The sequence below is a fragment of the Camellia sinensis genome, unplaced genomic scaffold (assembly GCF_055761805.1).
Source record: "Camellia sinensis isolate YWXY unplaced genomic scaffold, ASM5576180v1 Unanchor1, whole genome shotgun sequence".
Lineage (NCBI taxonomy): Eukaryota > Viridiplantae > Streptophyta > Magnoliopsida > Ericales > Theaceae > Camellia > Camellia sinensis.
In genome coordinates, this window is record NW_028128987.1 from 14,210,153 (window position 1) to 14,222,203 (window position 12,051).

Here is a 12,051-nt window from a genome sequence, read left to right on the forward strand (position 1 = left end):
GCTTTCTACCCTTTCCCTCCTTTGTGAGGTGCTTCTTTCTCCCCTCCATTTTAACTCCGACAGTGGCCTTCACGGATCCACTGTTATGCCTCTTCTCCTTCTCCGTCTCCCGTCATCATGCCTCTTCTCTATCTCCCGTCTGCGTCACCTCCTTGTCCACCTCCTGTTTTCAACCATCATTGCCTTCTTCACACTACAAAAATTTCGATTTTTTGCGCCGTCGCAAATACTCAAAATGCCATCTCAAAAACTTTTTTGCAGCGGCAACTGACTTTTAGCGACGGCAAGGGGGGGTCACAACAAAGGGCGTTGCTAAAAGTTTTTAGCGATGGCAAAGTGCCGTCACCTTTTTTTTGCGACGACAAAATTGCCTTTTTGCGACGGAATTATGCTGTCGACATTAATATGTAAAAATCTGAGATTTTTTTAGATGGCACTGTGTTGCCGTAGCTAATAGTGTTATTTGCGAACGGCAAAAAATGCCGATGCAAAAGTGTTTTTATTGCGACTGGGTACTTGCCGTCACTAAAAAGTTATTTGAGACAGCACAGACATGCCGTCGCTAAAATATTATTTGCGACGGCAAACAATATCATCGCGAAAAGGTTTTTTTTCAACTATTGCCAATATCTTTTGCGACGGCATTGCTTACGTCACAAAAAAAATCTAGTTCTTATGTTTTTTTGAGATGGTGTGGTGCTGCCTCAAAAAAAAAAAAAGAAAAAACTGCAATAAAAATTTTAAAAATATACAAATTACCTTTATTAAATGAAAAATAATTGAAAAAAAAAACCGATAATTATATAATAATATAAAAATTTCAGTATAAAAATAACAATTCATCCATAATAAAAATATTCTTTCATTCATAACAACACATCAGCAAAATTATCCCACTGCATAATGTTGCATAATACATATACAATGTTTAAATACATAATGTTGTTCACAAATCAAAATAACGTAAATTAAAAACAAAAGTTTTCCTCGTGATTCTTCCGTAGGTAACAAAAACAAAAGTTAGTCGCAATCTTCACACGCCTGCATTCCATAAGAAGCAAACTGCTACTCGGGAAATATCTGTAAACAAAAAATAAAAATAATTAATGACAATATAATTATGTGTTAATATTTTAATTACAAAAAAACTTAAAAAATTAACTACTATATAATTACAAAGATAATTAAGTAAATAATTTTGGCTAGACAGAAATTTGGCTCTAACTCCCAAATCGGGAACCCGATTGGAGTCCCGTCTTCTCCCACAAGTTTCTCGTGCCTAGATGGTCGTGTGTGCCAAATTTCGTACTAAACCGACGTCGTTTGGTGATTTTGGGGCGTCAACACCTCGAATTCAAATTTCTTAAGGAACTAGTTTGCCTAAACCAAAATCCAGCTCTAACTCCCAAACTGGAAACCCAATTGGAGTCCCGTCTTCTCCCACAAGTCTCTCGTGCCTAGGCGGTCGTGTGTGCCTAGTTTCGTGCTAATCCAACACCGTTTAGTGATTTTGGGGCATCAACACCTCAAATTTAAGTTTCTTAAGAAACTAGTTTGCCTAGAGTGAAATCCGTCTCTAACTCCCAAACTGGGAACCTGATTGGAGTCTCGTCTTCTCCCACAAGTCTCTCATGCCTAGGCGGTCATGTGTGCCAAGTTTCGTGCTAATCCGACCCCGTTTGGTGATTTTGGGGCTTCAACACCTCGAATTTAAGTTTCTTAAGGAACTAGTTTGCCTAGAGTTAAATCCGACTCTAACTCCCAAACCGGGAACCCGATTTGAGTCTCGTCTTCTCCTACAAGTCTCTCGTGCCTAGGCGGTCGTGTGTGCCAAGTTTCGTGTTAATCCGACCCCGTTTGGTGATTTTAGGGCGTCAACATCTCGAATTAAAATTTCTTAATGAACTAGTTTGCCTAGACCGAAATCCGGCTCTAACTCCCAAACTAGAAACCCGATTGGAGTCTCATCTTCTCCCACAAGTCTCTCGTGCCTAGGCGGTCCTATGTGCCAAGTTTCGTGCTAATCCGACGCTGTTTGGAAATTTTGGGTGCCAACACTTCGAATTCAAATTTCTTAATAAACTAGTTTGCCTAAATCAAAATCCGGCTCTAACTCCCAAACCGAGAACCCGATTGGAGTCTCGTATTCTCTCACAAGTCTCTCATGCCTAAGCGGTCATATGTGCCAAGTTTCGTGCTAATCCGACCCCGTTTGGTGATTTTGGGGCGTCAACACCTCGAATTCAAGTTTCTTAAGGAAGTAGTTTCCCTAGAGTAAAATCCGGCTCTAACTCCCAAACCGGGAACCCGATTGGAGTCCCATCTTCTCTCACAAATCTCTCGTGCCTAGGCAGTTGTGTGTGCCAATTTTCGTGCTAATCCGACCCTGTTTGGTATTTTGGGGCATCAACACCTCAAATTCAAGTTTATTAAGGAACTAATTTGCCTAGAGTGAAATCCAGCTCTAACTCCCAAACCGGGAACCAGATTCGAGCCCCGTCTTCTCCCACAAGTCTGTCGTGCCTAGGCGGTCATGTGTGCCAAGTTTCGTGCTAATCCGACCCTATTTGGTGATTTTGGGGCGTCAACACCTCGAATTCAAGTTTCTTAAGGAACTAGTTTGCTTAGACCGAAATCTGGATCTAACTCCCAAACCGGAAACCCGATTCGAGTCTCATCTTCTCCCACAAGTCTTTCGTGCCTAGGCGGTCGTGTGTGCCAAGTTTCGTGCTAATCCGACACCGTTTGGTAATTTTGGGGCGTCAACTCCTCGAATTCAAGTATTTTAAGAAACTAGTTTGCCTAGAGTAAATTTTTTTTAGTGTTTTATCATCTTGAACTAAATGCGACTGTTTTAAAGTAAAATCAAATTTTAACAATTGTGCCCTATAACTGAACCAAGAAATGAAAAGGCAAGTTCCAAAAATATGATGCATTATAATTTATAATATTGTATAAACTAATGTATGAGGATGAGAATATTGAACAAAAAAGTTTCTTGATTGCAATTATTCATGATGTTCTAAGAAGATGTATTGATTGACACAAACTAGTCATCTCTGTGTCCATCTTTCTCCCTTAACACAAACTATGTTCTCATTTCTATGCCTTTGTCATCTCTGTACATCTCATTTCTATGCCTTTGTCATTTCTTCTATACATATATATATATATATATATAACAACAATTGTATATATCCAGAAAAACCATTGACTAGCAGCTACATCCAAAAAAAATGCTATCCAGCAGATGTCCGAATTAATACCTTTTGTATGCAGCTACGTAAATAATAAATAAACTATAATTCTTTTGAATCTTCAGTTAAGAAACATTGCATAAATATGAGTAACTTACCCCTCAGTGTATTTCTTTCTAATTTATCAGATTAGCTGCATCCTGGCCACTCCCAACAAGTGTAACACCTTTATCATCAGAAATTGAGCTTGGTTGTCCAGGAGAAACTACAAAGAGGTGTTATTAGCTCAATGAAAAAGAAAAAAATTAACTAAAACACCAAGATACAGTAGAAAAAAAAAATTATCATGATGAAAAACATGCAATTAACGAGCAGAGAGATGTACCTTGAAAGTTAATATGCTCATTAATAACCCCAAGCATTGTAATGGATTGTGTCTTGTGTAAATATTGCAGCAGAAGCTCATAAGAATACTGGAGGGAAAAGTGGGAGAAAAATGACATTTAGCTTTCAGATAATCCCTTAAATTATTTTAAAATGATTTGCTTTTCTGTAACAACCCTCATACTGTTTACCGATTAATGACTGATTAACTGCTAATCACTGTTAATTGAGACTGATTATGACTGATAATTGAACTGAATAAACTACGGAACTGGCTGACTGAAATTAGAAACCGAATTGATTGAGTATATGCTAGTTAAATTGCATTCTATCTGTTTGACTGTATGATTATCTGTTCATGCTTATATGTTTAGACTGTAAGTTGAAGGCCTTATCGGCGGCCGGATCCAAAATTGATTGGTGTTTTATGATCATCATAATTTATGTGATTTTATGGTATAATTATCTGAAAACTGATTAGGTATGATTAAATTAGATTAAATTGAGCTAATTGTAAGAGTTTGATTTATTTACCTTATTGCCATTGTGAGTGGGTCCTTTATTAGCACATTTGAACCTTATTACATATTTAGGCAACATCTTCATCAGCCCAATTCCTTGTTCTTGCCGACCTAGAGGGAGAGAGGGAGAGAATTGTTTTGTTCTTGAGGGTTTGGCTTGGAACTTGATAGAATTGAAGTGTATTTGTATAGTTGAGCTCCCTCACCTGTAATTCTACACCTAAGGTAGATCTTTCATCTTTTTAATTGTGTCTTTGAATTGTTCTTGCATGATTCATGCTTCAATTGTAGAGCTAAGCCATGTTTTAGTTCATACATGTTGATATAGAGCTCATTTCATGCATGCATGTTTGAATTGATGAGTTTTGAGTTGAATTCATGATAAAATGGTACATGCATGTCCATAGTTTTGTAATGGTCCATGTTTTCAACTTGTTTTTGGATCAATTGGCTCCTTAGAGCATCAAATTGGAGCTTCAAAATGATGTGAATTCATGCATGTTTGCATGTTCATATTGTTCATGAAATGGTTTGAAATTGGGTTTGAATTAAACACCCTTGGGCTTTGATTTCTCAAATTGAGCTTTGAACCATGATATTCTATATGTTTACAAATGTTTTCTGGAAATTTAGCCCAAGAGGTTGAGTTTTGAATTGTGAAAACTTGGTTTTGAGCTTGGCAGTGCAATCTGGAATTTCCAGATTTTGCACTTCCGCTCGAGCGGGTAAAGTGGCGCTCGAGCGTGGAATCCGAGCATCCAGTATCTCTGCACTGTTTTCCAGTCCGCTCGAGCGTAGTATTGGGCGCTCGAGCGGAATCGTGTGTCTCAAGCTCGAGCGGGCGTCGAGCGTCCGTCGAGCGAAGATTTCACCCATCCAGTACTTTTACAGTACGCTCAAGCGGGAAAGTTTACGCTCGAGCGTGTACCATTGTTGCATGACCGCTCGAGCGGGTAAACCTACGCTCGAGCGGGACTCTGTTTTTCTGAAAATTCTGAAACTGTTTTCTGATCACATCTTTGCATCCTCATCCCATTCTAGGCATTCTTAGACTTAGTTTACGACATCTTGTTGAGGATATAGATGTAGAACACACCAAGGCAAATTAGGGATTAAACTATGATATTTCCCAACTGTGTAGCTTAGTGTGTGTTCAACCTGTAAACTGTGTAGGGTTGGCATTTCGAGGAGACACTCTAGCCTACTGTAGCCCAGAACTCTGTGAGTAACAATTGTGTAAAGATATGTTCGACTGATTATCTTTTGAATACTGAACTGAACTGTTTACTGAACTGGTATTACTGAATGAATGTATGTCCTTTATTTCTGAACTGTACTGTGGCATCCTTAGCACCTACTGTTACTGTTACAGAGATCTCTGTCGGTTCCCTCGTGGAGCCACTACTGTTTACTGGCTGATGGCCATCATTATTGTTCGGTCTTTTAAGACCTACTGTTACTGATATGCTAATGGATGTACCACATATGACTGTTTATTGTACTGAGCAACTGAAACACTGATTGAAATGAACTGTTTTCATTACTGTAAGGACATTCATTCTAAACCCCTTTACGCTTTATGTTATTCACTGGGCTTTAGCTCACTGCTCATATATATATATAGGTGTACAGGCACCGGACCAAAGCTAGGGGCGTCAGGGTTTATTCCAGTTTTGTCAAGCCAACCTCCGTGCCTCACTGCGAGGTTCCGAGTTCGCCATGCTATGGCTTGGGGAGTCTTTTCCCCCGCTGGTCCCTGTTACTGTTTTGTATTACTGTATAGACTGTTATCCACTGTACTGTACTGTTATCAAGGGATTAGATCCCTGTACTGAATGTCTGTAAATGCTTGTTTAGCCTGTACTGTTGTGAATATACGAATGCATGAAAAATCTTTTTGGCATACAGACTGTCATAGCTCAATGGACATTATTTATTTACTGTATTGGCTTCCGCCAGGCCCTAAACTCTGTTTTACTGTACTGCTGTTCTGCAGGCCTTCGGTAATCTCGGATTACTGGCCGGTTACGGTGCTAAACCCATAGGGCCGGGTTTGGGTCGTGACATTTTCCCTTCTATAGCCCCATCTTAATCTACTAATAAATAAATAAATAAAAATTAAAAAAAAGGTGCCCATCTGAATCAATAACTGGGCTCTAGCGAATAAAATTCTAACTTCTAAGCTTACATATGTGAAGAAAGCAAGCAATGGCAAGCAAATCAGGTGAGTGTTTAGGAAGTCCACCACAATGTTAGTTCATATATTAAACAAAGAACTGACTCTCCTATCTATAATCAGAAGAACTAAGTTGAACAAGGACAAAAGTCCTCTACTATAGTACACAGACAAGAACATCAGAGCATCAACATTTGAAAAACCAAAACTCAATCTTCCTTTCATTGGCTCCAATCCAACTATTTAGTCTTAAGCTAAAGTCGATCCAATTGGCTAAATAGCTAACTGAATGTGAATCAAGAAATCACCTGGCATATCTTAAGGTTCACTTTGCTCTGCCTCAAAGAATGAGCAAACTCCATTTCCTGCAAGGTGTAAACAAAGTTTATCAAGAAGCAACTAGATTCATAAGTGCAAACAAAGAATGAGCAAACACCATTTCATCTGGCTTTCAGTTTAGCTATAAAATAAAGATTAATAGTGAAAATACGAAAACAAACAAAAAACCTATGTAGCAGTTTCAACAATATACTGCCAAACATGTCTATGCATCATTTCCAATTATTTGAGTATTGAAGAACATTAAAGTTTTTGAGAATATAGCAATTAGCAAATGTCTCCTAAATCTAGAATCATCTGTTTGGTATTGTCTTTGAAATTTTTTTTGTATTCTTAAAAATAAAGAAAATGAAAGCAACATAGTAAATGTTTGGCCAAACTGCTTTCAAATACAGTATCTGATATTCTTAATAATAACCCATTTCGGAAAACCATATTGTATGTTAACTTCCAAACATTTAGGTTCATAAAAGATTAATTATGATTTAAAAATTACTGTAATCAGAATATGAAAACTAAGAAGAAAAGAAAAAAAATAAAAATACATGTTTGACCAAACTGTTTTTAATGTAAAGGGTTCCATTATTTTCTCAGTAACCAATCAAAGCCAAATCTAAAATGTCTAGCACAAACCATGCCTTAACAAGTGGAATGCAAGGGGAAAAGCACACCAAAAAAAAAAAAGAAGGTAAATTATATGTTTGGCTGCTAAGAAACTGTAGAAGAAATGAAAAGGAAAAAGCAAATTTTTGAATCATGAATGTTATTTGCCAACCTATTTTGAATCCCATCAAATAAAAAATCAAAATATTTTTTTTCTTTCCCAATCTTTATAATTTCCCAATGTTTCCAACAAACCAAACAGTAAAAAAATAGATAAATACCAGTGGAAAGAACGTCAGGGACTCGAGAGAGGTGAGGCATGTCGGTGGGGATTGATTGGATAATGAAAAAACAATCTCAAGATTCATGTTTAAAACCAACAATCAACCAAGTATAAGCATAGTAAAAAAAAATTCATAATTATATTGACCAATATCCAATCAATCCAATGTACTTATGTATGAAAATCTCAAGATTCATGTTTTTATAGACCTAACAACACTTCAGAACCTCCCTTTTCTTCTAGATCAAGAATTTACACAGTAGCCATTGATTCATTTGATGAATTTACACAGTAGCCTAGATCACAAATTTGATGAATTTACACAGAGATTATGTTGGCACCATAAATCTGTAATTTTTTGCAGGACACGTGGCATCCTCTTATTCATTTGGAAGTTAAAAGAAGTTATAGAGATGATGGAGAATATGAAGGACAAAGTGGATGAGTGGAAGGACAAAGTGGATGAGTGGAAGGACACATGGCAAGACAAGAATAAAGATGGAAGAAATGGATAGTTACTAAGTAGTTATCACTGCATTTTTTCCTCTATAAATAGCCATTAATGGCTACATTGTAAAAGGATCCAAGAATTCATAATCAAAGACACTCGATTTCAATATTTCTTATCATTTTCCTTATCTTAGGAGTAGTTTAACATAGATTTATATTTCGAAGCATTTATTTTCAGCATTTCCATTTCGATGCATTTTATGCACTTCCTTTTCGAAGCATAGGAGTAGAGGTAAGTAATTATTACTTCGATTGTTCACTCAATTGTCTTTCTCCGTCCCTCATTCTTCTTTTAATTTTTCTTTTCTCTACACTTGGCAATTTTGAAGTCCTCTTTGTTGAGGCAAAAGAACCGTCAACGCAATCACTTGATAATTGGCTTGAATTTAATCTGTAAGGATTTTTCAATCCTTGCTGGCACGCTCGCATTTATAATATTTTTCTTCGTAGGAAAAATAAGCCAACATTTTTTGGCACGCCCGGTGAGACGTCAAGTGTAATAAATGAAAAATGAATTGGATTTGTCCATTTCAAATAGCTTAGATGAAATTTATTGGCGTAAACAATAAATTTTGGATCTTCAAGAAGAGATTCATTTTCTTGATGAAATAAATTTTCATCCCTTACAATATTATTTGGTGGAAGAAAAAAGACACCATTTAATTGGAGAAATTCATCAACTTGATATGGAAATTCGCCAATGGAATGATGAGTTATCAACTCTCGCTACCAAGTCTTTAACTGAGGCCTTAATGGCCGGAATTGGTGAATTTTTTCAGAATTTTTCCATGGTTGAAAATAGCAAAAGCAAAGAGTTGATTTCATCAATGGCTCGGGGGGTTCAAGAGTCCGTTTTTAAAGAGCCAAATTATGAAATTAACAAAACGAAAAAGCATGTTTTTGAGCCAAATTTGGCTAAAAATGATGTTTTATACATGGCTCAGGGGGTCCAAAAACTAATTTTTAGAGAGTCAAGTCATGAAAATAACATTTTTATAGGGGATTTTCATAAGCCATTAATGGCAAACATGGAAAAACAACCCACTTTGCCAAAGAATTATGAAAATCAATTTGGCAAAAGTCATGTTTTTAAACCAAACATGGTCAAGAATAATGAACATGCCACTGTTCATGAATTCAAAATTTTTGACATTTTTCAAAATGTCAAAAAGTATGAATTTTCATGGTCACACTATACCATGGCTTTTTGTGTTCAAAATCCTTTTTGGATTTGTGGTTCACATCAAAATATAATTCTGATGATGTGGCTAATAAAATTAACAAATTGTTCTTATGAGTTCGAAGCATGAACTTGGCTAGAACAAGGGATGACTATTTAAAATGCACGAACTTGCCTAGAAAAAACCTATGCATTTAAATAAATGGTTGAGAATGGCTTATCTTTTCAAATTGATGGCCAGTTGTACACAATCAAAGCATCGAAGATACATTCGAGGCATTAAGAGTTGTTTCGAAGGTTGATTACTTCGCCTTCGAAGCTGTATAAAGCTTTGAAGATACATTCGCAGCATCAAGAGTTGTTTCGAAGGTTGATTACTTCACCTTCGAAACTGTATAAAGCTTTGAAGATACATTCGAAGCATCAAGAGTTGTTTCGAAGGTTGATTACTTTACCTTCGAAACTGTATAAAGCTTCGAAGATACATTCGAAGCATCAAGCCTAACCTTGAAACTTCATTGTAAGTATTATCATCCTCTATCAATGCTTCCAACCTTCGAAGGGTGATGTTGTTCCTTCAAATTTGTGCTGCAAGACTTTTGAACGATGAATTTGGTCTTTTATATCACCTTCGAAGCTTGTTATTGGTCATCTAGTCATAATTTCATGCTCATTCGAAACACTTTATTGGTGCTATTATATCATTCGAAGCACTTTATTGATATTATTCGAAGCACTTTATTGCTTAGATTAGTCATGTACTTGGTTCGGCCCTTCAAAAATTCAAAGTAAACATCATTTTTAAGGGCCGCGGGGGGTAATGTTGGCACCATAAATATGTAATTTTTTGCAGGACACGTGGCATCCTCTTATTCATTTGGAAGTTAAAAGAAGTTATAGAGATGATGGAGAATATGAAGGACAAAGTGGATGAGTGGAAGGACAAAGTGGATAAGTGGAAGGACACATGGCAAGACAAGAATAAAGATGGAAGAAATGGGTAGTTACTAAGTAGTTATTGCTGTATTTTTTTCTCTATAAATAGCCATTAATGGCTACATTGTAAAAGGATCCAAGAATTCATAATCAAAGACACTCGATTTCAATATTTCTTGTCATTTTCCTTATCTTAGGAGTAGTTTAACATAGATTTATATTTCGAAGCATTTATTTTCACCATTTCCATTTCGATGCATTTTATGCACTTCCTTTTCGAAGCATAGGAGTAGAGATAAGTAATTATTATTTCGATTGTTCACTCAATTGTCTTTCTCCGTCCCTCATTCTTCTTTTAATTTTTCTTTTCTCTACACTTGGCAATTTTGAAGTCCTCTTTGTTGAGGCAAAAGAACCGTCAACGCAATCACTTGATAATTGGCTTGAATTTAATCTGTAAGGATTTTTCAATCCTTGCTGGCACGCTCGAATTTATAATATTTTCCTTCGTAGGAAAAATAAGCCAACAGATTAACAAAAAAAAAAAACCAGAGTCAGACAGAAATGAAGAGAAGGCCGGGGAGAGAAAGAGAGAATCAGAGACAGAGAGGCTTACTTGTGAGTTGCAGAGCAGATTGGTTTTTTCAAAGGTCAATCGGTCTCTTCGCCAAGAGGCTCGATCGGTGGGATGAGAGAGTGAATCGATCAATCTTGTGATGAGAGAGAGTCGATCTCTTGCGAGGTTGATCCGATCGATCCAAATGAAAAACAAGAGAGTGAGACTGATGAGATGTGAGTGAGAGCCGCGCTGTGTTTATGAGTTCGAGAGAAATCTTCATTGTTGATTGACGCTGTTCTGTGTCCATCTTTCTCCCTTAAAGAAATCTTCACTATTGATTGACGCTACTCGATGTCGTCGCCTGCCGTTCGCAGTCGTCTGCCGCCGCTCGCCGGAGAGAGAGGGAGAGAGAGCCATAAGAAGAGATTAGGGATTTTGGTTTTTGAGATTGGGGATTTTTGGTTGAGGAGGGAAAACCGAGCAGGAATGGGAAAAAAGGGCTACGCCTCATATTATTATTTTTTTATTTTTTATTTTTTTTTTGTCACAAATGAATATTTAAACAACAAAACGGCACCGTTTAACTTTTTTTTTTTTTTTTTTTGTGACAGGAGTTGTTGTCGCTGAAAAACTTTATTTTTTGTTAAAATATATATATTTTTTTAGTTACTAAGGTTGAAAATTTATTTGTTTCATTTTTATTATAATGATTTTTTTTTGGTAGAAGTATGTAATATTTTAATGAAAAATATTTTCCGTTAAAATAAAGTTAATTTTTTTTGGTCAATGAAAAATATTTTTCTGCGGTCCATTTTTTTTTTTTTTGGTTACTAAAATCAAGAACTAATTTTTTGTGGTAAAAGAGAGGGAGTGGCAGTAGTGGTGAAGGTGGTGGACAAGAGGTGGTGGTGGTGGTGGTGGTGGAGGAGAGGTAATGGTAGTAGTAGTGGCAGTGGTGGTAGCGGAGTGGTGGCGATGGTGGTAGTAATGGTAGTCGTAAAGGTGGAGTGGCAACAGTGGTAGTAGTGGTGGTAATGGAATGGCATTTGCAGTAGTGGTAAATGTGGTAGAGGAGATGGGTGGTGAGAGAGAGAGAGATGAGTGAGAGACAGATAAAGAAGAGAGATAGAGAGACAAAGTGATGAGCGAGAAAGAGACAAAGTGGTCGCTAAAAGTGCATTTTCTTGTAGTGGATCGATAAATCGAGAGGGAACTCAATAAATAAAGAAGAGATGAGGGAGAGAGTGAGCAAGAAGAACACAGTGAGGAAGAGAGACAGACAGACAAACAGACAGACAGGCAAACAGAGAGAAAGAAGAGTGATGAGTGAAAGAGAGAGAGACAGAGAGAGAAAGAGATAGAG

At 36.9% G+C, this 12,051-nt stretch overlaps 1 long non-coding RNA gene across 1 annotated transcript; it reads right to left on the reverse strand.

Annotated features, from left to right (window-relative positions):
• Positions 1-3,352: 3,352 nt before the first annotated feature.
• LOC145814274 (uncharacterized) lies at positions 3,353-6,924 on the reverse strand. Its single transcript, XR_014357613.1, has 3 exons — positions 6,587-6,924; positions 3,583-3,670; positions 3,353-3,462 (listed from the first exon to the last, which is right to left on the reverse strand). It is a non-coding gene; the product is annotated as an uncharacterized LOC145814274 (long non-coding RNA).
• Between the last annotated feature and the right edge of the window lie 5,127 nt (positions 6,925-12,051).